Source organism: Hyla sarda, chromosome 2 (assembly GCF_029499605.1).
Source record: "Hyla sarda isolate aHylSar1 chromosome 2, aHylSar1.hap1, whole genome shotgun sequence".
NCBI lineage: Eukaryota > Metazoa > Chordata > Amphibia > Anura > Hylidae > Hyla > Hyla sarda.
In genome coordinates, this window is record NC_079190.1 from 276,013,658 (window position 1) to 276,038,910 (window position 25,253).

The following is a 25,253-nucleotide window of genomic DNA, read 5'->3' on the forward strand; positions in this document are numbered from 1 at the left end:
TAATAGGGGCATGGATACCCATCAAAAGGAAATAATTCTACCGCTGTACAAATCGCTAGTCAGACCACTCATAGACTACTGTGTACAGTATTGGGCACCAGTGTACAAGAAAGATATAGTGGAGCTGGAGAGGGTTCAAACACAGGCAATCAGGGTAATACAGGGAATTGGAGGACTACAGTACCCAGATAGATTATCAGAATTAAGGTTATTTAGTTTAGAAAAAAGAAGACTTAGGGTTGACCTAATAACTATGTATAAATATATCAGGGGGCAGTACAGAGATCTCTCCCATGATCTATTTATACCCAGGACTGTATCTATAACAAGGGGGCATCCTCTACATTTAGAGGAAAGAAGGTTTCTACACCAGCACAGACGGGGGTTCTTTACTGTAAGAGCAGTGAGACTGTGGAATTCTCTGCCAGAGGAGGTGGTCATGGTGAACTCTGTAAAAGAGTTCAAAAAGCGTCTGGATGCATTTTTGGAGAATAATAACATTGCTGGTTATGTATACTAGCTTTATAGGGACAGAACATTGTTCCAGGGATTTATTCTGACTGCCATATTTGGAGTCTGGAAGAAATTTTTACCTCTAGTATGAGGGTTTTGTGCCTTCCTCTGGATCAATTCAACTCAGTAGGGACTTATTAGGGGCATATGTTGAACTTGATGGACTATGGTATTTTTTCAACCTTATGAACTATGTTACTATATGTTACATTAAGTAACATTGGCATTCAGTCTCTCTTCTTCTTTTACTGTTGGCACTGGTAACTATCTCACCTAAAACACCATAGAAAAGGATTTTTTTTTTAAATCAGATATTTTTATTAAGTTTTTAAAAGTTTTTATTACAAGAAAAAGAACACACAAACACCCCACCCCACTCACCTCAAAACAACACCCAGCCTCCATCCCACCCTCAACACAACAAGTTCATGTCAACCTTAAGTCCATTATTCCTGCCTCCTCCAGTAGAGCAGAAAAATGTAGAACAAGGAGAGGTTCCAGAGAACAAACCCGCCCAGTCCCCTTTGAAGTAAAAGAAGGATCCACCCACCGTTAGGACATAAACCACCCATACAGAGAAGCCCTTGGGGCATGCACCTTAGCACACGGGCAAGAAGCAACAGTCAACCACACAAAGGACAGGGTCTCACAAAGACAGACAGAAACAGAAGGAGAAGGTGAGGTATGAGGTGCACTAGTCAAGGGTACATATTCCCGGGGGTATAGAAAAAACCCCCCAAAAAAAACAGTCTGTCTAGGGATTATCTGAACTCAATCTATAGTTATGCACCCAGGGACCCCACACCCCCATCAAATTTACGCAGGGCCTTACGCTTATAATAGATCTTCCTCTCAAACTGGACAATAATAGAAACCCTAGCAACCAAGTCAGGCACCCTAGGGGGGGGCTAGGCCTTATCCAGTACTGGGCGATAAATTTCCTAGCCTGATATAAAATTTGGAGGATCCCCAGTTCCACCCCAGCTGGCTCAGAGTCACACCCAATAAGACCCAGTACACAAGGTTTAGGTTCCCATGGCACAGTAATCTCATATACATCACAGACAAGGAGGAGGACACTCCTCCAATAGGGTGACAACAACGAACAATCCCAAACCATATGGTATGGTACTAGATTCCAGACGGAGACTAAACCAGCGCAAGAGCGCCGGGGTTTTGTACACCGTATGCAGAAGAAACAGCTGCGATAGCTCGCCACAAAGAGTGATAGCAAAGGGGTAAGGGACAGAGCAGTCTTCCAGTTCTCATCCGTCAAGGGGCCCAAGTCACCCTCCCATTTACTCCTTACCAACAAGGGAATCTGATAATGATAGGAATGAAGAAGTTCCTGATACAGCCATGAGATAACACCTGCAGAACCAGAGTTAGTGACTAAGGATTCTAGCACAATGTTACAGTGGATCTCCAGTGACCGCGATCTACCCTGCACCTCATACACATGGCGTAACTGTAAATATCTGTAAAAGGAGGAACGAGGCAGATCGAACTCAGCTTGGAGATCCTCATATGTTCTAAACACTCCATTCACACATAGCTGTTCCACCCTGCTAAGACCTTTCCTCTCCCAGAACTCTGCATCCAGAAAAGAGGAGTACTCAGACAAACCTGGCTTATGCCATAAGGGAGTAAATTAAGAGCAGCCCTAGCTCTAGCCCATCCCCAGAACACAGCAATCAGGTAGTAGGAGAAGCATCTGGTGGCCAAGTAAGGGCGCCAGTTTCCAGAATATATATTGGCATGTGACTCCCATAGAATAAGACATTTTAAGTTATTTGAAGACTCTCAAACTGCCACATTGGGGAAGGGGTGCTAAAGTACAATATTTATATACCATGGCTCAGTATGGCTTATTATGAAATAGTGATTAGGTATTAAAGTTATGCTTTCTATGTGAAAGCCACATTTTACTTTTTAGAATGCAATAGAAAGAAAAAACACTGCGTTCTTAGTAGATTGGGGATGAAGTGAGATCTAGATGTGGTTTGGTCCTTCCTTTGGTATGCAGGATTTTGGCACTATCCCGAGTTCTTGTGGTATAAAGCCCTTTGATCTTGCACGCATTGCAAAGCACCCACAAGGTTTAGACACACAATTAAATTTCATGTATATAAAATCACTCACAAAATGTAATCCACTGATAGGCAAAGTAAATAACAATAATAAATATATATTTTTAATATTAGGCAGCAAGTGAACAGTTAGTTCTTGATTCTTGAAGTCACTGTGTTGTAAGCAAGTGTAAGTATCTGAACGACTGACAAGAGCCATTTTGTAATTGTGTGATGACTGACACAGAGGCCCAGATTTATCAAACTGTGTGAGATAAAAAATTGAATCCGGCCTAGGGAGAACGTGTCCAGGAAGCCAGAGTTCCTGGACACGTTCTCCCTAGGCCGGACGCCTCCCCGTGCCAGCCCAGGATACTTACAGCCTACCAGAGAACCACTCACCTAGGCTACGATCCAGACCGGCAATACAAACAGCTTTTATCACCTACAGGACATCGCGGTCTGCCGAAATCGCTACCTGTGAACATCATTGCTTGCCGGGATCGCTAACAGCCGAGAAGAAGGGTGAGTGGTGCTGTGCACCGATACTCTACAAACTACTGCCATAATTGCTACAACGGTTGCTATTATCGCCACTATTGCTATATTTGGCTACAGTATCATAGGAGTTGATTACTGAACTGTGACTCTTTTAATTGGATATCTTTGGACTTAACTGTGACCAAGAGTGACTACTAACCAAAAGTGACACGTTGCTAACCACCGTAGTGGACATTGGTAGATTTGTAAAGGACTTCTATTAAAAAATCCTTTCATTACTTATGAGCTTCTGAAGTTAAGGTTGTTCTTTTCTGTCTAAGTGCTCTCTGATGACACGTGTCTCGGGAAACGCCCAGTTTAGAAGAGGTTTGCTATGGGGATTTGCTTCTAAACTGGGCGTTTCCCGAGACACGTGTCATCAGAGAGCACTTAGACAGAAAAGAACAACCTTAACTTCAGAAGCTCATAAGTACTGAAAGGATTAATATTTTTTAATAGAAGTAATTTACAAATCTGTTTAACTTTCTGGAGCTAATTGATATATATAAAAAAGTCTTTTCCTGGATAACCCCTTTAAATGGGCACTGTCATGAAATAAAAAATTGATATGTTGTAGTACTTAAGTACTACAACATATCTCTAATATACTTTAATTTAAAAAAGTGATTTTAAACCAGTTTAAAATCACTTTTAAATTCGGCCACTAGGGGTCGCCCTCCTAGTGGCCGAATGCATTCTGCAGTGACGTCACTACAGAATTTCGACTCATTGAAGACTGACAACGAGTCGAAATTCAGTCACTGCGGTGCTCGCTCCCGCTTGTCAATCAGACAGGTGGGAGCGTGCGCTTTGAAGGAAGTGGATGCGCGCAGGCTCCCGGGGACAAGGTAAAGTATTATATGGGGGAGGGGGGGGGGTTTGAGTGTTCACCTATACAGTATGTTTCCAGTTTCCCCACTACAACTCCCAGCATGCCCTGACAGCCAATAAATGTCAGGGCAAGCTGGGAGTTGTAGTGGGGAAACAGCTGGAGGGACACTGAATAGGTGAACTAAGGGGGGTGGGGAGGGGGAGTGGGTTGAGCGGAGCGGGGCTGGGGGGAGTTGTGGGCTTATGTGATTGTTCTTCTGCCGGGGAGTGGGTTGAGCGGCATGACGGGGCCGGGGGGGTTGCGGGCTGCGCGGCGGAGAGCGGTATGTGCGGCCATCACAGATCCGGTGTTCACCTATACAGGGTGCCTCCAGTTGTTTCCCCACTACAACTCCCAGCATGCCCTGCCAGCCAATAGATGTCAGGGCAAGCTGGGAGTTGCAGTGGGGAAACAGCTGGAGGCACCCTGTATAGGTGAACTACAGGCGGAAGTGTCGGCCCCAGCAGGCATCAGTGACGTGGTGCCTGCTGGGGAAGTCTGCCTGGTAGTGAGCACACAGCCAGGCAGACAATAGGCATTTTTAATATGTAGAAAAAAAAATTAAAGGCAGGGAGGGGGTTAGGGATAGATGGGTAATAGGCAGGGACAGGAAAAAAAAGTGATGGTGGGAGCTACTCTTTAAAGATAACTTCAGCTTTAATCATGAATTACTGTGATATTTAGAAATAATAGTAATTATTGGGACAGTGTGAAGTCCTGTTATCATGTTAGGCTACAATTTACTTCCCACTACTGAGCAGAGAAACCAGAGAACTCTGTAGCTGTAATGTAACAGCCGCAATGGTCTCTCTATGTTTGGACAGAGCAGAAGTGCTGTAGGACCAAATGTACATTTTTATTTAGTCTGGAGAAGGACAAGCTGCTTCCATTCACTTCTGAGAACTACTTATCACCTAGCAAGTCTAGTATCATTTCCTACATTAATCATCATTTCCTTTGGCATCTACAACTGAAGTATTGTCGTAATGTCAGAATACACTTTAGGCAAATGCAGAAAGAAAACAAGGCAGGAAGAAAGGAAAGAGCGGACGCAATGAACATTCTTCCCTCTGTCTTCTCAGACACAGGTATACTGATTTACATGAAAAAATGTCATGGTGCTCTCCAGAGCAGGTCAGAAGCAGTTAAGAAACAGCAACCAAAAATCATCATTCAAAACCATATATTTCCAGCTTACTCCTGTTCCAAGGCTAGCAGAAAATCTTGTTTATTCCTTGCTAATAGGCGCCTCCTGTTTCAGATTTGCTGTGTGTTTAGATATATGTCTCTCCGCCTGCCAAGATTCCTAAGCAGATATATCCTTAGAAATGTAGACCATTTTCTCAACCAAATTCAAAGAAAACATACGACAGGCCAAGGTCTGATATGAAATAGTTTGAAAATGAGAAAAAGCTGCCTCGGAACTTAGTTTACATTCAAACAAGTTTCTACGGCACAATGCAGTCTGCCGGGCTTCTTGAATATGTGAGACATAACAAGGGAGAGGCCGCCCTGCTGGTAGGTGTGTGATGTTGTTACGAAGGAAAGAAACATTTGACATGTTTGGCTATGTATTAGGAACAACAAAACATATTTGGGGTCAAAGGGTAAAAGGGAGAGTTGCCTCACAATAAAGGGTATCCTTAAGTGTTTTGTACACACCCTGCTCGTACAAGATTTATAGCGTATGGCTTTTGGCTCAGGATCCATAGCTACAGATCTGAGTTTAGTATTATTAGCTAAGGTACAAGCTTTGTTGTATCTACAGGGTAGCACAGATACATCTGGGTCCTTGTGCTTTGAAGTAAAAAAAAAAAAGCCATAGTTTATTTTCTCATTAGGCAATTTAGGCAATTCCAGAGGGAATGAATTCATAGTTGAAAGCCAATGGCTCCCTGTTCTGTATCTTGCTTTTAGAGCAAGCTGCCAAAGGGGTTGTCAACTGTTGAGAATGTTAGCACTGGCGATGTCATTTTTACTGTACTGAACCCCTTACACCACGGAACGGGGTTGAGGTAAATTTTTTTCTTTTTTATTGTCGGAAATGGAAGCACTATTAAAAGGGGGGCCTAACTACTAGGTAAAGGCACAAATGGGGGGCTTAATGGGGGGGCACAAAGGAGACCAAACTATTTTGCTGGGTCAAAAAGGGGTACCAAACTACTGTGTGGGAGCACAATTTGGGGGTCTAATTATTGTGAGGTGGTACAAATGAAGGGTTTAATGTGAGGGCTCAAAGGGGACCAAACTACTATGTAGGGTTACAAATAGGGGCCCTATTACTGTGTGGGGACCTTATGAAAGGGTACTCCGGCCCTAATACATCTTATCCCCTACACATCCCCCAAACTGGGGAGGGTGCTGTAAAAGCAAGAAGGCTAAGATGTTTGTCTGGCAAATTCTGCTGAGACGAATCATGGCTGGAAGGATTATTGACACGTCTGGATCGAATAGAGAAAAGGGAAAGTGAACAAATCTGAACAGAGAAAATGTCACTGTACTGTAATTACTTATATGGTCTGGAAAGCACCTGTGTAGGACTGCATATTGTGCATATTGTGACTGCATGGTGGATATATTGTTCTTTAAATAGTTTATTTTATGAAATAATAGTATTGTGGTATTAATCCTTACGCATTGATAAAGTGTGATCATGTTGTGGCAGTATTATTTGTCCTATGTATGGTAGTATTATTAGTAATATTGGCCTTGTTAATCTGTGATTTGTAAAAGTATGTGGATTTACTTGTAGAATGGGATCATTTAGTCAATGTCTAACTATTATATTAAACATAGAAACTGTCTAGGTTAACTCTGGAAAATATAGGGGGAGATTTATCAAAACCTGCGCAGAGAAAAACTTTCCCAGTTGCCCATAGCAACAAATTTCCCATGACACCTTCAGCTTTCATAATGGACCTATTAAATTTCAATTCCTATTGTTCCTTTTCCTGCTTTGTTCCTATTTTTGCCACTTATGACTCATCCAATAAACATGCTTTCTATAGGTTAAAAATATATATTTTAAACATTTAAGTGTAGACCTATATAATATTAAAAAAAAAAAATCTATATTGGGGAGATTTCTCAAAACATGCAGAAAAAATGTTGACCAGTTGCCCATAGCAACCAATCAGATCTCTTCTTTCATTTTTAAAAAGGCCTCTGAAGGTTCATTGCACATTTGGGCTTCATTCCAGCAAATAGATTTGGGGATTTGGTGATTATTAATGGTGTCCTCAATAGTGAGAAATACAAGCAGAAGCTTTTCTATCATGCAATGCCAACAGGGAGGTTCTGAATGACTCCAGGGGCGTAGCTATAGGGGGTGCAGGGGTAGCAGTCACATCGGGGCCCTGGTACTTAATGTGGCATCAAAGCACATCTGCCCCATAAGAAACCTTTAATTTTAATGACCCCCAAACATACAACTAACATCATTGAGAACTATCTCCAGTATAAATAAGAACAAGGAGTCCTGCAAGAACTTATATGGCCCCCACTGGGTCCTGATCTCAACCTAACCAAGCCAACGTCACTTCTGAGTTCCTTCAAATACAGCGTGCAGGTACAGTATACCTATAATAATGTATGCTTTAGTATATTTTAAAGGCAAGTGGGGGTCACACCGAAGATTAATCTGATTTACATCTTGTTTGTTCATTCATGTTACACTTGATAAATTGATTTAGAAAAATAAAAATAAACTATAAAAACATTTTTTTTATATTTTTAAATTTTCCTGCATTTATTCCACACCTGCCTAAAACATTTGTACAATACTTTATATGCTTTCATTTCCTTATCCTGTCACTCAGTTTTTCACTAACATAATACTGTGTTTATATGATTGTTTCTTTGTAAGTGATTTTTCTGAATAATTCTGAATGTCCGTGTCCATGGTAATCTCCCCAGTACTTTGTCACATGTCCTTAATTCTATCCTCCTTACAATCTATCCTTATGACATATTTACAGATCACATGCAGTGTAATAATAGGATAAAATCTACAAAAAAAATCTCTGAACTCTTGTATTTTAGAAAAGTATTCTATTCAAGTTCTTAGGTGTTGCTGTAAAAAAGCGAAACAAAAACTGCATTTATACATTAATCTTCTAGTGTGCATAAAATGCCACTCATTGTTACCAACCTCAGCGAGTTGTGTTCTTTTGGCAGGAATATCTATATATATATATATATATATATATATATATATATATATATATATATATAAAACTCAACGTGTGTGTGTGTATGTGTGTATGTAAGTATGTATGTATGTATGTACGTATGTTCCAGCATCACGTCCAAACGGCTAAAGATATTAACATGAAACTTGGCACACATGTTACTTATATGTCATCAACAAACATAGGATAGGTGATTTAACCTTTACTCACCCCCATTTGCCAGGGGCGGGGTTTATGTTTAAAGTCCCACACAAGTCAATGGGAAATATATGTTACTGCATAACTTCCAAACGGCTGGAGATATTTCGATAATACTTGGTCACATGTTACTTATATGTCCACTTAAAATATTGGGTAGTTAATTTAACCCTTAACTACCCCCATTTGTGAGGGTTGGGTTTTTGTTTAAAGTCCCATGCAAATCAATGGGAAATGTATGTTCCCACATAACTTCCGTACGGCTGGAGATATTTCCATAACTGGTACACATGTTACGGGTCGGGATAGGAGGTCGACATAGGAGGTCGGGATAGGAGGACGGGATGGGAGGACCGGGAAAGGAGGACTGGGATAGGAGGACTGGGATAGGAGGTCGGGATAGGAGGTCGGGATAGGAGGACGACGGGATAGGAGGACGCGATAGGAGGACCGGGATAGGAGGACCGGGATAGGAGGACTGGGATAGGAGGACCGGGATAGGAGGTCGGGATAGGAGGACGTGATAGGAGGTCGGGATAGGAGGTCGGGATAGGAGGTCGGGATAGGAGGTCGAGATAGGAGGTCGAGATGGGAGGACAGGATGGGAGGACGGGATAGGAGGTCAGGATAGGAAGACAGGATAGGAGGTCGAGAAAGGAGGACGGGATAGGAGGTCGAGATAGGAGGACGGGATAGGAGGTTGTGATAGGAGGACGGGATAGGAGGATGGGATAGGAGGACGGGATAGGAGGATGGGATAGGAGGTCGGGATAGGAGGTCGGGATCGGAGGACGGGATAGATGGACTGGATAGGAGGACGGGATAGGAGGACGGGAAAGGAGGACGGGAAAGGAGGTCGAGATATGAGGACGGGAAAGGAGGATGGGAAAGGAGGACGGGATAGGAGGACATGAAAGGAGGACGGGCAAGGTGGTCGAGATAGGAGGACGGGAAAGGAGGTCAAGATAGGAGGACGGGATAGGAGGTAGTGATAGGAGGATGGGATAGGAGGACAGGATAGGAGGTCGGGATAGGAGGACGGGATAGGTGGATTGGATAGGAGGACGGGATAGGAGGACGGGTTAGGAGGACGGGAAAGGTCGGGAAAGGAGGACGGGAAAGGAGGACGGGATAGGAGGACGGGAAAGGAGGACGGGAAAGGAGGACGGGAAAGGAGGTCGAGATAGGAGGACGGGAAAGGAGGTCGAGATAGGAGGACAGGAAAGGAGGACGGAATAGGAGGACGGGATAGGAGGACGGGAGAGGAGGTCGGGATAGGAGGTCAGGATAGGAGGTCGGGATATGATGACGGATAGGAGGTCGGGATATGACAACAATATATGAGGATGGGATATGAAGTATGTTCCAGCATAACCTCCAAACGGCTAAAGATATTAACATGAAACTTGGCACACATGTTACTTATATGTGAACGACAAACATAGGGTAGGTAATTTAACCCTTACTCACCCCCATTTGCCAAGGTCGGGGTTTTTGTTTAAAGTCCCATACAAGTTTATGGGAAATATATGTTACTGCATAACTTCCAAACGGCTGGAGATATTTCGATAATACTTGGTCACATGTTACTTATATGTCCACTTAAAATATAGGATAGTTAATTCAATCCCCAATTACCCCCATTTGTGAGGGTCGGGGTTTTTGTTTAAAATGCCATAGGAAATGTATGTTCCCACATAACTTCCGTACGGCGGGAAATATTTCAATAATACTTGGTTCACATATTACTTATTTGTCAAATAAAAAGATATGATAGTTAAATTAACCCTTACCTACACCCTTATATAAAAGATGGGTTTTTGTTTCAAGTCATATGCAAGTATATGGGACTTTCAGTACCTTACTCCACAAGCTCCGCATCTCCTGGTGAATGTGTAAATCCAGCTTGCAAGCCACACCCCATCTTACACAGACAAGCCCACATTTTAAGCCACACACCTTCTATTATCTACCCTTGTTGTGCTTTGGTCTGGCTTGCAAATCACGCCCAGTCCCACAAAGCCACGTCCTCTTCTATTTTCAGCTTACAATATCTTCATGACAAATCAGTCCCATCTGAGGACAGGACATGAGGATGGGACATAATGTCGGGATATGAGGTCAGGATTGAGGTTGGGATATGAGGATGGGATATAAGGATGGTATATGAGGTCAGGATATGAAGACGGGATATGAGGAGGAGATAGGAGGACGGGGAATGAGGTCTGGATAAGAGGTCAGGATATGAGAATGGGATATGAGGTTGAGATATGAAGACGGGTTAGGAGGTCGGCATAGGAGGTCAGGATAGGAGGCCGAGATATGAGGTTGGGATATGAGGTCGGGATATGAGGACGGGATATGAGGATGGAAATTAGGACGGGATATGAGGTCAAGATAGCTGGACGGGATAGGGGGTCAGCATATGAAGACGGGATATGAGGTCGGGATATGAGGTCGAGATATGAGGAAGGAATATGAGGACAGACTATGAGGTCGAGATAGGAGGACGGGATAGGAGGTCGGGATATGAGGACAGGATATGAGGTCGAAATAGGAGGTCAGAATATGAGTACGGGATAGGAGGTCAGGATATGAGGTTGAGATATGAGGACGGGATATGAGATTGAGATGTGAGGACAGGATATGGGGTTGGGATATGACAACAATATTATGAGGATGGCATATGAAGTCAAAAGCTTCCTCCTTTGTTGATTTTCCTCCCCAACAAGGATTAGGAAGAAAAAAAACGGGCAATGCAGGGTACACCGCTAATATATATATATATATATAGAGAGAGAGAGAGAGAGAGAGAGAGAGAGAGCAACTCTCTAAGAAGTTTTGGTACGTTTTTCAGAGGCCACAAATATAGCAGGGCAGGGGGTAATTCAAATTTTGGCTTCCCTGTAAGCCCATCAATGGACACCCACCCCTCCTGAGTACCATTCACAGACTACAGGCTGCTATAATAGCTGCTAATTGATAGCATTTCATGGTTCTGTATAAAGTCCCCTTGCTGCTAAATGATACGAACAAAGCTATAGGAGAAACTCAATTAATGGGGTTGTCCAGTAAAATAAAAAATTATCCTCTATCCACAGAATAGGGAATAAGTGACTGATCACAGGGGTTTGACCGCTGGGACGTTTGACTTCTTGGACCCCTACAATCTCCAGAACAGGGCCCCAGTTCTCAGAGAATGCTGCAGACGACATGCACTCCATTCATTTCCATGGGAGCACTGAAGATACCTGTGTACAGCATTCAGGCATCTCTGGTGCTCCCATAGAAATGAATGGAGCTCTTGCCATCTGCAGCACTCACTTTCTCTGTGACAAGCAGAAAGCCGTGGTTCCGATCTGGAGATTTGACCACTGGGATGCCCCATGATGGGATATAAAATATTTTTCACTGGACAACCCCTTTAAGGAGTACTGCAGCCATGGAACACTTATGCCTTATCTGCAGGATAGGGGATAAGTGTCTGATTGCGGGGGTCCAACCACTAGGACCCCCCATGATCTCCCATATGGGGCCCCTGAACTGCCGCAGCGCTGTGTGGCTAATCTTTGTATTGTCGACCTCACTAAGAGAACGATAGACACGCCCCCTCCATTGTCGGCTGTGTCCGACAAACCTTCTGGAAGAGCTGCAGTAGAGCCGGAGGCCCCATACAGGAGATTGTGGAGTGTCGCAGCGGTCAGACCTCCTGCTATCAGACACTTATGCCCCATCCTGTGGATTCTTTTTTCCATTTGACAATTAAAATGTCCCTTCTTGTCCCTTAAAGCGCAACTGTCACCAAGAATATGCTTGTAAAGGTGCACACGCCGTGCACTAGGGCTTCCCAAGCATATATTTATAGTTAATAAACAACAGGGGACAACCCTCACTAGAACCCTCCCTATAAAATAATTACTTTATTTGGTATTGATTAAAATATATGACCCCCCAAAAAAAGTTAAAATCTGCAGTGGTATGGGAATATTTATGGTCAGGTGTAAAGGAATTCACACACTAGGGGGTGTTCGGGGCAGCTGCGCATTTATTTGATTCCACTCTGTGGACCACTGGTGATTCCAGTGTCCACTAGTGCACAGCTATCCCTCACTCCTTTGTTACTAGGATTCCCCTGTACCACGCTAACTAAAACTTAGACCATAGGCCTGCCCGACGTTTCGGTGACGAATCACCTTTGTCAAGGGTTGCGAGGCTACCGTGCTTCCAAACGTGTTGGGGCGAAACGTTGGGCCAGACTGAAAGGAGCACGGAGCATGTTATCATCTATGCTGCTATTAATGAAATATCGTTGCTAACTTGATGTCCTGCGAGACAACGTACCTGGAAATACTTGAATAAATGAAAGAAAGTCTTTCTGCTAAACCGTGAGTCACTGCTATTCTTGTGTACTCTCACCTAACTTCAGTTGCCGGCGTGACCATTGTTTGCCCTATACACCTGTGTTCTATTAAGATTGTTGAGCAGACCTCTAATGCCTTTGAAACCCTTTACCTAAATGTATAGTCAGCACTGTCTGCTTTTCTCGCACGACCCCCTCACCCCCCCCACCCCCCCGACTATGCTGCCATGCTCAGAATGCCCGGTGAAACCAGAGCCCGTTCTGCATCATGAGGTATTTATGTCTTTGTAATACAGACCTTATCCTTGTTATCCTTTATTTCCCTCTCCTATTCTCTCTGCTCCCCCTTTTTCCGTCCTGTTAACCTACATACTTATCAGTTTATTCATATGGGTGTCAGTTAGTTAGGATATGCCGCTGTCACCCTGGCGGATGTATGCAGATGCCACTCTCATTGGCTCTCCTATTTTCCCTACCGGCTAACTCCAGGAGCCACGGTCTTAAGATACTTCACTGCATTAACCCCAGACACTTGCCTTCAGCCATTTCTGTGTGGGTAATGAGATGTCACTTATGGGTGTCATTTGGAGACTCACACAGGTAAGATAGGCCGGTCATGCACAGCGGACATATACTCTGTTTAACATAGTGTTATGGTTCTCTACACCCTGTTTGTATTGTACCACATTATCCTATTGAGTATTGTTATGTATTTCTTTACTTGAAAACTCCAATAAATATATACTTTGAAAAAAAAAAGATTGTTGAGCAGAGTTACTGGAACTCTGTTGTATGGGCCGTGTTCATATACACAAGTTTTGTACATAACTTGGTTATATGTTGATGTGGATCAAATGCAACACTAACATAACCCTTCACTTTAAAGAGAACCTGTCACCTGTCATGCAACAGTGACACAGGCTTTACGATCACAATAATATATACGTCACTCTGATCAGCTGTGCCACTTCAGAGCGATCATTGTAGTATCTTTGGTCAGGAACATGGCTCTGATTCATCGGGGTGGTCCATCAGCATAGTGTGACAGATCTATGTCTATTCGCAAAAAGGGAGAGATCTGTCAATCAGAGCCAAGTGACTATCGCTATGACTCAAAGCTCCGTTCTTGGCTGAAATTCTAACTCTTATTTCTCTGAATTGGCACAGCCATACCAAGTACATTATATATCACTGTGATAGAGGAGCCTGTCAGAGTATCCTGCTGCACATAGCTCGGTATAGTATATAAAGTTACAGTATGCATCAGACATTATCAGTTAATCCCAGTCTTAAGTAGATGGTAATTCTATAGTGTTAACAAGAAAGAAGAGTATGGAATATATTCACATTTATAGAAGTTTTAGTCTTACCTGGTCTTGTCACAGTATATCGATTAGCACTTGCCCTGGTTGAACTGCAAACAGATCTGTGATTCGGATAAAAGAATTTAGAAATTCATAGTTTATTTTTTGTGCTTTTATACTTATTTTACACTGAACTGTACATTACGTAGATTTTGATTGCTGTAATGCATGATACATAGACTTAAACAGAAAAAGAGGATTTGCTATATATATATATATATATATATATATATATATATATATATATATATATTTACTGGTCTGGGGTTTTAATTTATTTAGAGGTCTAAAGTCTGGATTTATTTAGAGGTTTAGGACTGGATTTATCTAGGGGTCTACAATATGAATTTATTTAGGGTTTTGGGGAATAAATACATTTTAGGGTCTGGGTATAAATGTATTTACATACATTTTTTTATGGGGAATTGGGGTCTGAATGTATCAGCGGTCTAAGATAGCAATTTATCTGGGGAAGTGAGATAAGAATTTAATCAGAAGGTCTGGGATATATAGTAAATTTAGAGGTCTGGAGTAGTAATATTATTAGAGGTCTGGGGTCTGAATTTATTTAGGGTGTCGGGTGTAAATTTATTTATGGGTTTGGGGCCTAAATTTATTCAGGGGTCTGAATTTATTTAGGGTTATGTGGTATTCATTTAGTTCAGGGTTGGAGTATGAATTTATTTAGGGTTATGTGGTATTCATTTAGTTAGGGTCTGGAGTATGAATTTATTTAGGGTTATGTGGTATTCATTTAGTTCAGGGTCTGGAGTATGAATTTATTTAGGGTTATGTGGTATTCATTTAGTTAGGGCCTGGAGTATGAATTTATTTAGGGTTATGTGGTATTCATTTAGTTAGGGTCTGGAGTATGAATTTATTTAGGGTTATGTGGTATTCATTTAGTTAGGGTCTGGAGTATGAATTTATTTAGGGTTATGTAGTATTCATTTAGTTAGGGTCTGGAGTATGAATTTATTTAGGGTTATGTGGTATTCATTTAGTTAGGGTCTGGAGTATGAATTTATTTAGGGTTATGTGGTATTCATTTAGTTAGGGTCTGGAGTATGAATTTATTTAGGGTTATGTGGTATTCATTTAGTTAGGGTCTGGAGTATGAATTTATTTAGGGTTATGTGGTATTCATTTAGTTAGGGTCTGGAGTATGAATTTATTTAGGGTTATGTGGTATTCATTTAGTTAGGGTCTGGAGTATGAATTTATTTAGGGTTATGTGGTATTCATTTAGTTCAGGGTCTGGAGTATGAATTTATTTAGGGTTATGTGGTATTCATTTAGTTCAGGGTCTGGAGTATGAATTTATTTAGGGTTATGTGGTATTCATTTAGTTAGGGTCTGGAGTATGAATTTATTTAGGGTTATGTGGTATTCATTTAGTTCAGGGTCTGGAGTATGAATTTATTTAGGGTTATGTGGTATTCATTTAGTTCAGGGTTGGAGTATGAATTTATTTAGGGTTATGTGGTATTCATTTAGTTCAGGGTTGGAGTATGAATTTATTTAGGGTTATGTGGTATTCATTTAGTTCAGGGTTGGAGTATGAATTTATTTAGGGTTATGTGGTATTCATTTAGTTAGGGTCTGGAGTATGAATTTATTTAGGGTTATGTGGTATTCATTTAGTTCAGGGTCTGGAGTATGAATTTATTTAGGGTTATGTGGTATTCATTTAGTTAGGGTCTGGAGTATGAATTTATTTAGGGTTATGTGGTATTCATTTAGTTCAGGGTCTGGAGTATGAATTTATTTAGGGTTATGTGGTATTCATTTAGTTAGGGTCTGGAGTATAAATTTATTTAGGGTTATGTGGTATTCATTTAGTTAGGGTCTGGAGTATGAATTTATTTAGGGTTATGTGGTATTCATTTAGTTAGGGTCTGGAGTATGAATTTATTTAGGGTTATGTGGTATTCATTTAGTTAGGGTCTGGAGTATGAATTTATTTAGGGTTATGTGGTATTCATTTAGTTAGGGTCTGGAGTATGAATTTATTTAGGGTTATGTGGTATTCATTTAGTTAGGGTCTGGAGTATGAATTTATTTAGGGTTATGTGGTATTCATTTAGTTCAGGGTCTGGAGTATGAATTTATTTAGGGTTATGTGGTATTCATTTAGTTAGGGTCTGGAGTATAAATTTATTTAGGGTTATGTGGTATTCATTTAGTTAGGGTCTGGAGTATAAATTTATTTAGGGTTATGTGGTATTCATTTAATTAGGGTCTGGAGTATGAATTTATTTAGGGTTATGTGGTATTCATTTAGTTAGGGTCTGGAGTATGAATTTATTTAGGGTTATGTGGTATTCATTTAGTTAGGGTCTGGAGTATGAATTTATTTAGGGTTATGTGGTATTCATTTAGTTAGGGTCTGGAGTATGAATTTATTTAGGGTTATGTGGTATTCATTTAGTTAGGGTCTGGAGTATGAATATATTTATGAGTCTGGGGTTTGCATTTATTTAGGATTCTGGAAACTAGATTTATTTAGGGTCTAAATTCAATTAGGGTCTGAGGTATGATTTATGTAGGGATCTGGGATATTTATTAAGGGGTCTTTGACAGTGTTTTTCCAAACATGGAGCTTCCAGCTGTTGCAAAACTATAACTCCCAGCATGCATACATTCCATCTTTGACTATGCATGCTGTGAGTTGTAGTTTTGTAACAGCTGGAGGCTCTCTGTTTGGGAAACATTGGTCTATAGCAGTGGTCTTCAACCTGCGGACCTCCAGATGTTTCAAAACTACAACTCCCAGCATGCCCGGACAGCCGATGGTTGTCCGGGCATGCTGGGAGTTGTAGTTTTGCAACATCTGGAGGTCCGCAGGTTGAAGACCACTGGTCTATAGTATTCATTTATCTAGGGATCCAAGGTCTGAATCTATTCAGGGATGTAGGATATTAACTTTTTTAGAGGCCTAGGATATTAATTTATTTTCTTTTTGTTACTATATTGGCTGGGAATGGCTGCACAAGTGAGAGACATGTGATGTCTCATCATCAAACTCTGCAGGGGTCAGAAGTCTTCATTTTCTGGTATCAATGGCGAAGAAAAAGTGAGCAACTTAAATTTGAAAAACATCACCCATGAGTCATTGGATTATAGAGAAGCTGTCATCTCCCCTGATATCTGTTATCATAGATAATTATAATAATAATAATTAATTATTGTCTATGAGCTATCAATTCTGGAACATCTTTATTTAGTACTTTGTGTTGTGTCGTTCCTCTGTTATTCTTCCTGGAAATATATTAGTTAGGCCTGGTCTACATGGAGACTTTTTGTGTCACAATAATGAATCAGTAGTAACACAAAATCTCCATGCAGCCCAGGCCTAATACCTATCTGGGTGTTACCAATCCTCTGGTCAGTAGGAGGTGTCACTACACAGTGCCAAGTTGAATATAAACTAGGCACGCCAAGATTAGCGATGCAATCAAAATAATTTTATTTAGCAATCCACATGTATTTTGTTACGTTTCGGTCATAAACAGACCTTCATCAGACCGGATTGCTGCGGGGCTGAAGAGAGGCAGTTGATCGGCCAGCAAAGCCGTGCTCAGTAGGATGGTGTAATGTGACCTGCTGAGCACGACTTTGCTGGCCGATCATCTGCATCTCTCCAGCCCCGCAGCAATCCGGTCTGATGAAGGTCTGTTTATGACCGAAACTTAACAAAATACATGTGGATTGCTAAATAAAATTATTTTGATTGCATCGCTAATCTTGGTGTGCCTAGTTTATATTCAACTTGGATGATGAAGATTGGGACCCCTACTACGGCACCCCCACCATTTATAGAAGAGAGTGACGTAACTTTTGTATAGAACTACACAGTGCCAGCCAGGATTGGATTGTGTGTAGCAAAAAGTGGAATGTTAAAACCTGGTCATCTATTTATTCATAGATTTGCAGGAGGAATAACAGGGGAACGGCACAATTCAAAGTTCTGAGGAAGGATGCTCCAGAATTATTTTATCAGCATAACTTCAAGATAAAAAAAGGCTTGGACAAATGCTTTCCACAAATAATAGACTTAATCGTTTACATTGTAAACTACTTTGATCTTATAATAAATTATTTCTTGGGGGATACAAGTACTGTATTTACTAAAACAGACATGGCAGGAGAGCAGATGGATCCACTATGAAGTATTTTCCATGTGTCCGTGTCTGATCAGAGGTGATAATGCTAGATATTACTAATATGGATCCTGTGTAGGCCTGGTATCTGACTACTATTTGGTCACTGTATGACCGTTTTAATGGTTGTTTTGGTACTTGTATAATGGTAGCCTACAACTGTTCCTGGATGTATGATTAGGTGTTTCTTTATTCCACTTTTATTTTTCTTGTGCCTATTGTGTGGTCGACCACGTTTTTTCCTGCGGTCAGGAAACCGCATACGGCCGAAAACGAAGCCGACCGGAGGCTGCGGTTCACTCCGGTCGGCTCATAGACATACATTAAATACGGTTCCCGAATACGGCTGAGTGCGGCGCCGTGATTAAGCCCCGCCCCCCTCCTCCCAACCGTATACGGGAGCCGTATTTAACAAAACGTGGTGTGAACCCAGCCTAAGAGAGTTTCAAGGAAAGTGACTCACCTTCTTGTGTCTTTGCTTCACCTACTGGTGCTTTTTTCCCTCTTTTACAAATGCCTTCCTTAGCCTACCTGTACATTAGCCCTGCTTACTGTAAAAAGCTGTACCTGTTGTACATTAGCTTATCAACCAAAAATGTGGCTAGAGCTAATGATTTGTTGGCCCTGCCTACTTGTATTAACCCTGCCTACTTGTATTTACCCTGCCTACTTGCATTTACCCTGCCTACTTGTATTTACCCTGCCTACTTGTATTTACCCTGCCTACTTGTGCTGCCCTTCCCCCTCGTACAACATGAGGCCACGTTTACATATCTTTCCAGGGCCACTTTAAGCTCCCGATCTGCCCCGACAAACAGGAATGGTCACATCAGATAAATATTTGTGTCTTCAACCATAGTAAGTGATACTATTACTGGAATCTGTAGCCTCAGCTATTCATCCAGATTCAGTATAGAATCAGGGTGGTCCTGATGGTGGTAAAACCACAAAATTTAATTTAAGCCATTACCCACAAATTATTGCCAAGTAACATTTCTTGTTTTTCTTCTATTCCAAAATTCTTAGTATTAATATTTGAATGGAGCATTCACAATGATCTGCTATAATAACTAAGAAAATGTAATTTATTTCTCCTCTCAGGTCATATTCTGGTAAATGTTTATAGGTGCTACTTTTTTATTTCAATAATAATTATTAGATGGCTGGACCATTTTGAGATATTTCCATATAACCTTAAAATACAGTAAGCCCTCATCTTACACAATGTTATTTTTTTTGGAAGGTTACAACATGCATGTTATTTCACATTACAATGGCAATTGAAAAAAATGGTGTACTCACTTTAAAATAGTACCCTATACAAGCATAGTCAATAGCTTAGGCAAATAACCACCAGCACTGTTCTTGTTATTGATCAGAAATTGATAAAGATTTTGTCCACTATGACTAGATTGAGAACTAGATGGGTTGGTTATGATAAGAATGTATGACCTTTTTTTTCCCACCACAAGGTAACAATGCCTACAGAAAAAAATAAAAAATAATAAAACTTAGTAGTCACCTAACCCTGTTCCTGCATTGTACAGTCAACTGCACGTGCAGTGACATCATGCAGGCATTGCGTTGTCTGCAGTGGCCCGTATACAGCCCCAGCATTTCAGGGTGCAGTGGCTGCACAGGCCTGGACTAAGAGAAAAGAAATGAACAATTATCCGCTTTTCAATAGTATTGAAAGAGGTACCCCGCCCCTATACATGTTATCCCCTATCCAAAGGAGAGGGGATAACATGTCTGGTCCAACCCCGGGGACCCCCCGTGATCTCCGGGCGGGCACTGCAGCATTATGGTCACGGAAGCATGGGGCTTCCGTGATTGTGACTTCAGCCATGCCCCCTCCATTCATGTCTATGGGAGGGGGCGTGACGACTAGTCCCAGGACCGGATGACTGGGTTGCCGCGGCAGAGATGTGGACCCCCTCAATCAGACGTGTTATCCCCTATCCCTATCTAGCAGGAGAGTACCCCTTTAAAGGGGTTATCCAGATTATAAGAACAGAGCTGATTTCTTTAAAACAAAAACAAAAAAACAGCACCACGTTTGTCCTAACGTTGTGTGTGGTATTGCAGCTCAGTTTCATTGAAGTGCATGGAGCCCAGTTATAATACCACACACAACCTGAGGACGAATGTGGTGCTGTTTTTTTTTTTTTTTTTAAAGAAATCAGCTCTGTTCTTCTAATCCTAATTTGGTGTTTTTGGAAGAACTTAGCTTTACTTATCTATTGCTGGATAAACCCTTTTAACTATACTGCAATACCACAGACCCATGGACAGATGTGGTGCTGTGGTCTGGCATAAAGCAGCCACATTTCTGTGTTTCAGGAGCTTGAATTGGATTGCACCCTGGGTAAAACAATGATGAAAGTCATCCAGCAAGTCATACAGCAATGCCTTTCTTTTTTGTCACATTATCATTTTATACTTGCTTCAAAGCTTTGGAATGCAAACCTTATAATATTATATGCCAGTCAAAGATGTCTCCAGAAGCTTCCATTTGTATGTTCCACAGATGTGCCCCCTATAGTGTCTGTCAAACAGTGCCTGTCATAGATAGCCCCTACCGTTCCTACAACAAGTGTCTCCATATATACCGTTCACAGGCTATCTCCCCTAATGGTCCTATACTGGGGGATTTGGTTGTCCTGACATCCTCATGCTCCCGAGCATAGGAAGTTCTATGCTTTTGCCACCAGCTTTTTGTTCTTTCCAGTTCAGCTATGTTGGCTGATTTTAAGAATAAATAATACATGGAAATGGACTAAGAAACTGGGCACTTTCCCGCCAGCATCCATACACTCGCAGAGTCTGATAATATCAATGGTATTAACATTTACTGCAATAAGAAAGATACATTTATTGTCCACATCCCATTCTTGAAAATAATATGCCTGTATACTAAATGTTAGTTTGTAGTAAATGGAAATGACAAATAAAAGTATACTAAATCCATATGCAGTAATGCTACTTTTTGTTAATAGTTCTTGGGATTCACCTCAAAGACAAAGCACAAAAACACGAAAATGCGTTCTAAGTCCCTGATGTGTCCGGTATAAACCACAATACACAGTTAAGCAGGGCTGGAAAATTCTGGAATTTCAATCAGTATGTAAAAGGGAAAAAAAATCTAGGTCTTTGCCTCTCACCCCCTCCCCGGCTCGTGGAAAGACGTTTCAGTTGCCAAAGCCTTTACCGTGTTCTTCTGAAACTAGACTTTTTTTTTTTTAAGAGGAAAAAAAAAACCTCTTCTCTTCCAGAACCCACGTTTTTAGGAGAGGAGCGGTTTTCTTGTCAAGAGCATAGACATGGGAAATAATCCCAGTTCAGAAATGCCGCTGTAAATTATTCCTTACAGAAATTTATACAGATAAAAAAAGATTTTAGGTATAAAAAAAAACATTGCCTCACCTTGCAGCCTTTATTCTAAAAGGTGTAGGCATTTCCATCATTAAAGTAAATGCATGTAATTACATTTTCCCACAGCCAGTGTTATTTCTGAAAAACTGAATCATCTATCTACCAGTTTATTGAGGCAGCATAGGGTACATTTTCGCTTTACTATACTAACAGTGTTTTTACTTACTTGCTACATCTGCCCTTCTTGTTTCTTGACTATACAAACTTTTCACAGAAATGTCAGATGGGCAGAAACTTTCTTGTAAAATGGCAGGTGACTACTAAACTCAGGGGGTTATGGCTAAGAGACTGAGGGGGCACGGATCATATTCAGGGGTATATTCATGAAGCTTGCAACACACAACCTGAGCCTACATTCACTCAGCTGAGTATTCACAACCCCCTAAAGCATCCCTGCACCTGGAACGTTATTGTTAAACCTGTATCTTGTATCTAAGTCTGTACTGATGCCAAAATGTCATGACTTACAAACATAGCTTGCTTTTCTTCTATGGAAACTTAGCTCTGCTGTTCCTGTCTTACAAGTTAGCACTGCTGTTTCTGCATTGCAACTTAACTTTGTTATTCCGGTATCTACAGTAACTATGATTGAAAATAGTGCCATTATCCCCTCCTATTGGATTCCATATCTGAGAATTGGAATTGTTAACCTTATACATAGTACTAGTTTCCCGCATGTGCCCCAAATAAGGCACCTTGGCCACTCCCATAAGGTAACTATGCCTCCAAAAATAATAAAACTTAGTACTCATGTAACCCTGTTCTCACATCCTGCAGTCAACTGCACAAGCAATGACATCATGCAGGCAGTGCCTTGTCTGCAATAGCCTCAAGGTGCAGTGGCTGTCGTAAGACACAGGCCTGACACCCCTGGTCAGTGGGTAGTCTGCAGGAATTTATTCTAGTAGGAAGTACTTGGATCAAAAACATTTAGAAACATTAATTTACACAATTCTAACTATAAAACTTAAGAAAAGTAAGAATGGAAACACAGAATATTATTGTTACTATGTTCTCTTTATGTTATAAATGGCAAAACATATTCTCATTACATGTGACATCAATTTACAAATCAACATTAAGCTGATGTGAAATTTACACTTCTAACTACCTACAGTAGCTAAATAGGGCAGAGGACCATTTGACTACATTGTACATACTGTAAGTACAGCTCCTCTTCCCCTTCCCTGAGAGCACAACTATTCTTTATTGCTCAGGGGCATTTGTTTTGCCTTCCTTGGCTAAAAAGCAAGTGTATTTAGCATACATGGACAATTGCAATGCAGGTCAGCTATACTTTTTGTCAATTGAGTTGTTCCTGTGGTGCAAAGTGAGGTCTCTGGACATTGGGATTCCATCAAACAACGTGATGACCCTGAATCACATGCAGCATGTAGCCTATCAGCAGCCAGTCACCCCATGATATCACAGCCCTATATAATCGGCAGCCATATTGTGGCCAGTCACTCCAGCCTTTCACTGCAGAGAGATAGATAGGGACAGACAGCGCTGTGTGTTGCACAGAAAAGCTTTTTTTCTACCAGCGATTCACCTCCCAGTCACTGTCTACAGTGTTCTATTACAGAGAGGGACAGAGAGCAGTGTGTTGCACAGTGTGTTGCAAAGAACAGCAGCAATTAAGCTCAAGCCCTGCCTAGAAGCACTGATAGAGAAGGGAGTGAGATTGAGAGAGAAAATGCAATTTTGGGTGTAGTACACAACGACTGTGTGCTGCAGCACTGGTGTGTACTGCTGGTGTTGTGCACAAATACTTTATTAAGTGCAATGTAGCGCATTTTCTCCCCTCATAAGTGCATACCACATACGTACATCTAAGTGGTGTGCTATTTTGTACCTATTAAAGTCTCAAGGGCCTAGATACTGTGAAAGGCTGGGCAAAAGTACTAACCGGCTGGTGTTGTACACAAAAACTTATTTAAGGGTACTGTAGCGCATTTGACTCCCCTCATAAGTGCATAGCACATACGTACATCTAAGTGGTGTACTATTTTGTTCCTGTTAAAGTCTCAAGGGCCTAGATACTGTGAAAGGCCAGGCAAAAGTACTCACTGGCTGATGTTGTACACAAATACTTTTTTAAGCGTAGTGGAGCATATTGTACTCCCCTCATATATGTACATAGTATGCCGGTCAGAGAAGTGCCAGGACGTGCACAGTGGAGTTGCAGAGGCCTAAATTCATCAGGCAGAGGTCAAAGCAGACTAGGGGCGAGTGGCAGCAGAAGTCCTGAGCTCCCGGTATCAGCTAGCGGTCATGTCTCGACCAGCAACCCATCTGCCGTCATCGATTGGTTAACACGGTCATCCAATTTATCACAAGTGACATCTGACACCCCAAGTCAACAGTCGGTGGGTTCCTCAGACACAACCCTCTGTTGGCATGGCCTGCGAGCAGTTCCTGTCATCCCATTGCCTCCCATTGTCCTATGCTGTTCCCTCCCCCACAGAAGTATCTTATGCTGTGGGTTTAGCACCACTATTTAGTGAGGACGATCTAGAGGACAGTCAGAAGCTACTGCCCATCCAAGAGTTGGAGGAGACATCCGCCGCTTCCTACGCTATGTGGGCAAGTAGTGATGAGGAGAGTGACATGGGAAGTGGTGTTGTGAGCATTCAGGCTCCTGATGCAGACACTGTTGAGGAACCTGAGGAGGACATCAGTGACGTGCAGACACAACTCGATGATGTTGATGAAGCCGATCGCACTTGGGAGACGGGTGCAGAAGGGGCTTCATCATCATCAGGAGAAGAGGGTTGCATTTTGCCCATGAGGCAGCAGCTGAGCCAGCAAGGTGGTAGCATGGTCGACAGTCGGCATGGTGGCAGAAGTGGAAAGTCTGGAGCCAAACGTGCCGGGGTAGACCACCTGCTTTGCGGCAGCCTACCTTCCCGGGAGGTAGTGAAACAGGGGTTCCTGTAGTCAGCTGCAGTAGCAGTCAATCAGTGCAAACTGTTGGTGGGAAAATCAGCTACTCGGCGGTATGGCAGTTTTTCATCAAGCATCCAGAGGAGGTTAACCTGGTCACATGCAAGATGCGTCAGCAGGTGAAGCGTGGCCTGGGTCCCAATGTTGGCACCACGGCCCTGCGTCAACATATGCAGCATCACATAAAGCAGCCTTGGAGAACCGTGGCTCTGATGTGGTGGTCCAGCCTGCTGCATCCCCCGGTGGGACGCTGCTCCCTGTTTCAGCAAGCCAAAGCTCCCCCACCTGAGCCGAAGGGAGCTGTGTGTCATACCTATCTTCTGTCGCTCCAGATGCTCCTTCTCCTCCTACTTCGAGTCAGTCATTCCACCAGCAATCCATAGGAGAAGCCATGTCTATGAGACAACAGTGTGCGCCCACTCATTCAACAGCACAGAAGCTGGATGTGCTCCTGTCCAAGTTGCTGGTGTTGCAGTCTCTCCCTTTTCAAGTGGTGGACACTGCACCTTTCAGAGAACTGATGGCTTGTGCCAAGCTGAGGTGGAGAGTTCCAAACCAACATTTGTTTGCGAAGAAGGCAGGACCAGCCCTGCACAATTTTGTG

At 42.0% G+C, this 25,253-nt stretch overlaps 1 protein-coding gene across 3 annotated transcripts in view; it reads right to left on the bottom strand.

Annotated features, from left to right (window-relative positions):
* The window catches only part of COL8A2 (collagen type VIII alpha 2 chain), a 167,144-nt gene that overhangs the window by 64,157 nt on the left and 77,734 nt on the right, over window positions 1-25,253 (bottom strand). For 2 of the 3 annotated variants that reach the window (XM_056557175.1, XM_056557174.1), the window contains exon 2: window positions 14,112-14,167. The exons of the other annotated variant lie outside the window; for it this stretch is intronic. The gene's annotated coding sequence lies outside the window, so the exon portion shown is untranslated. The remainder of the gene's footprint in view (window positions 1-14,111; window positions 14,168-25,253) is intronic. 3 annotated transcript variants of the gene reach the window in all.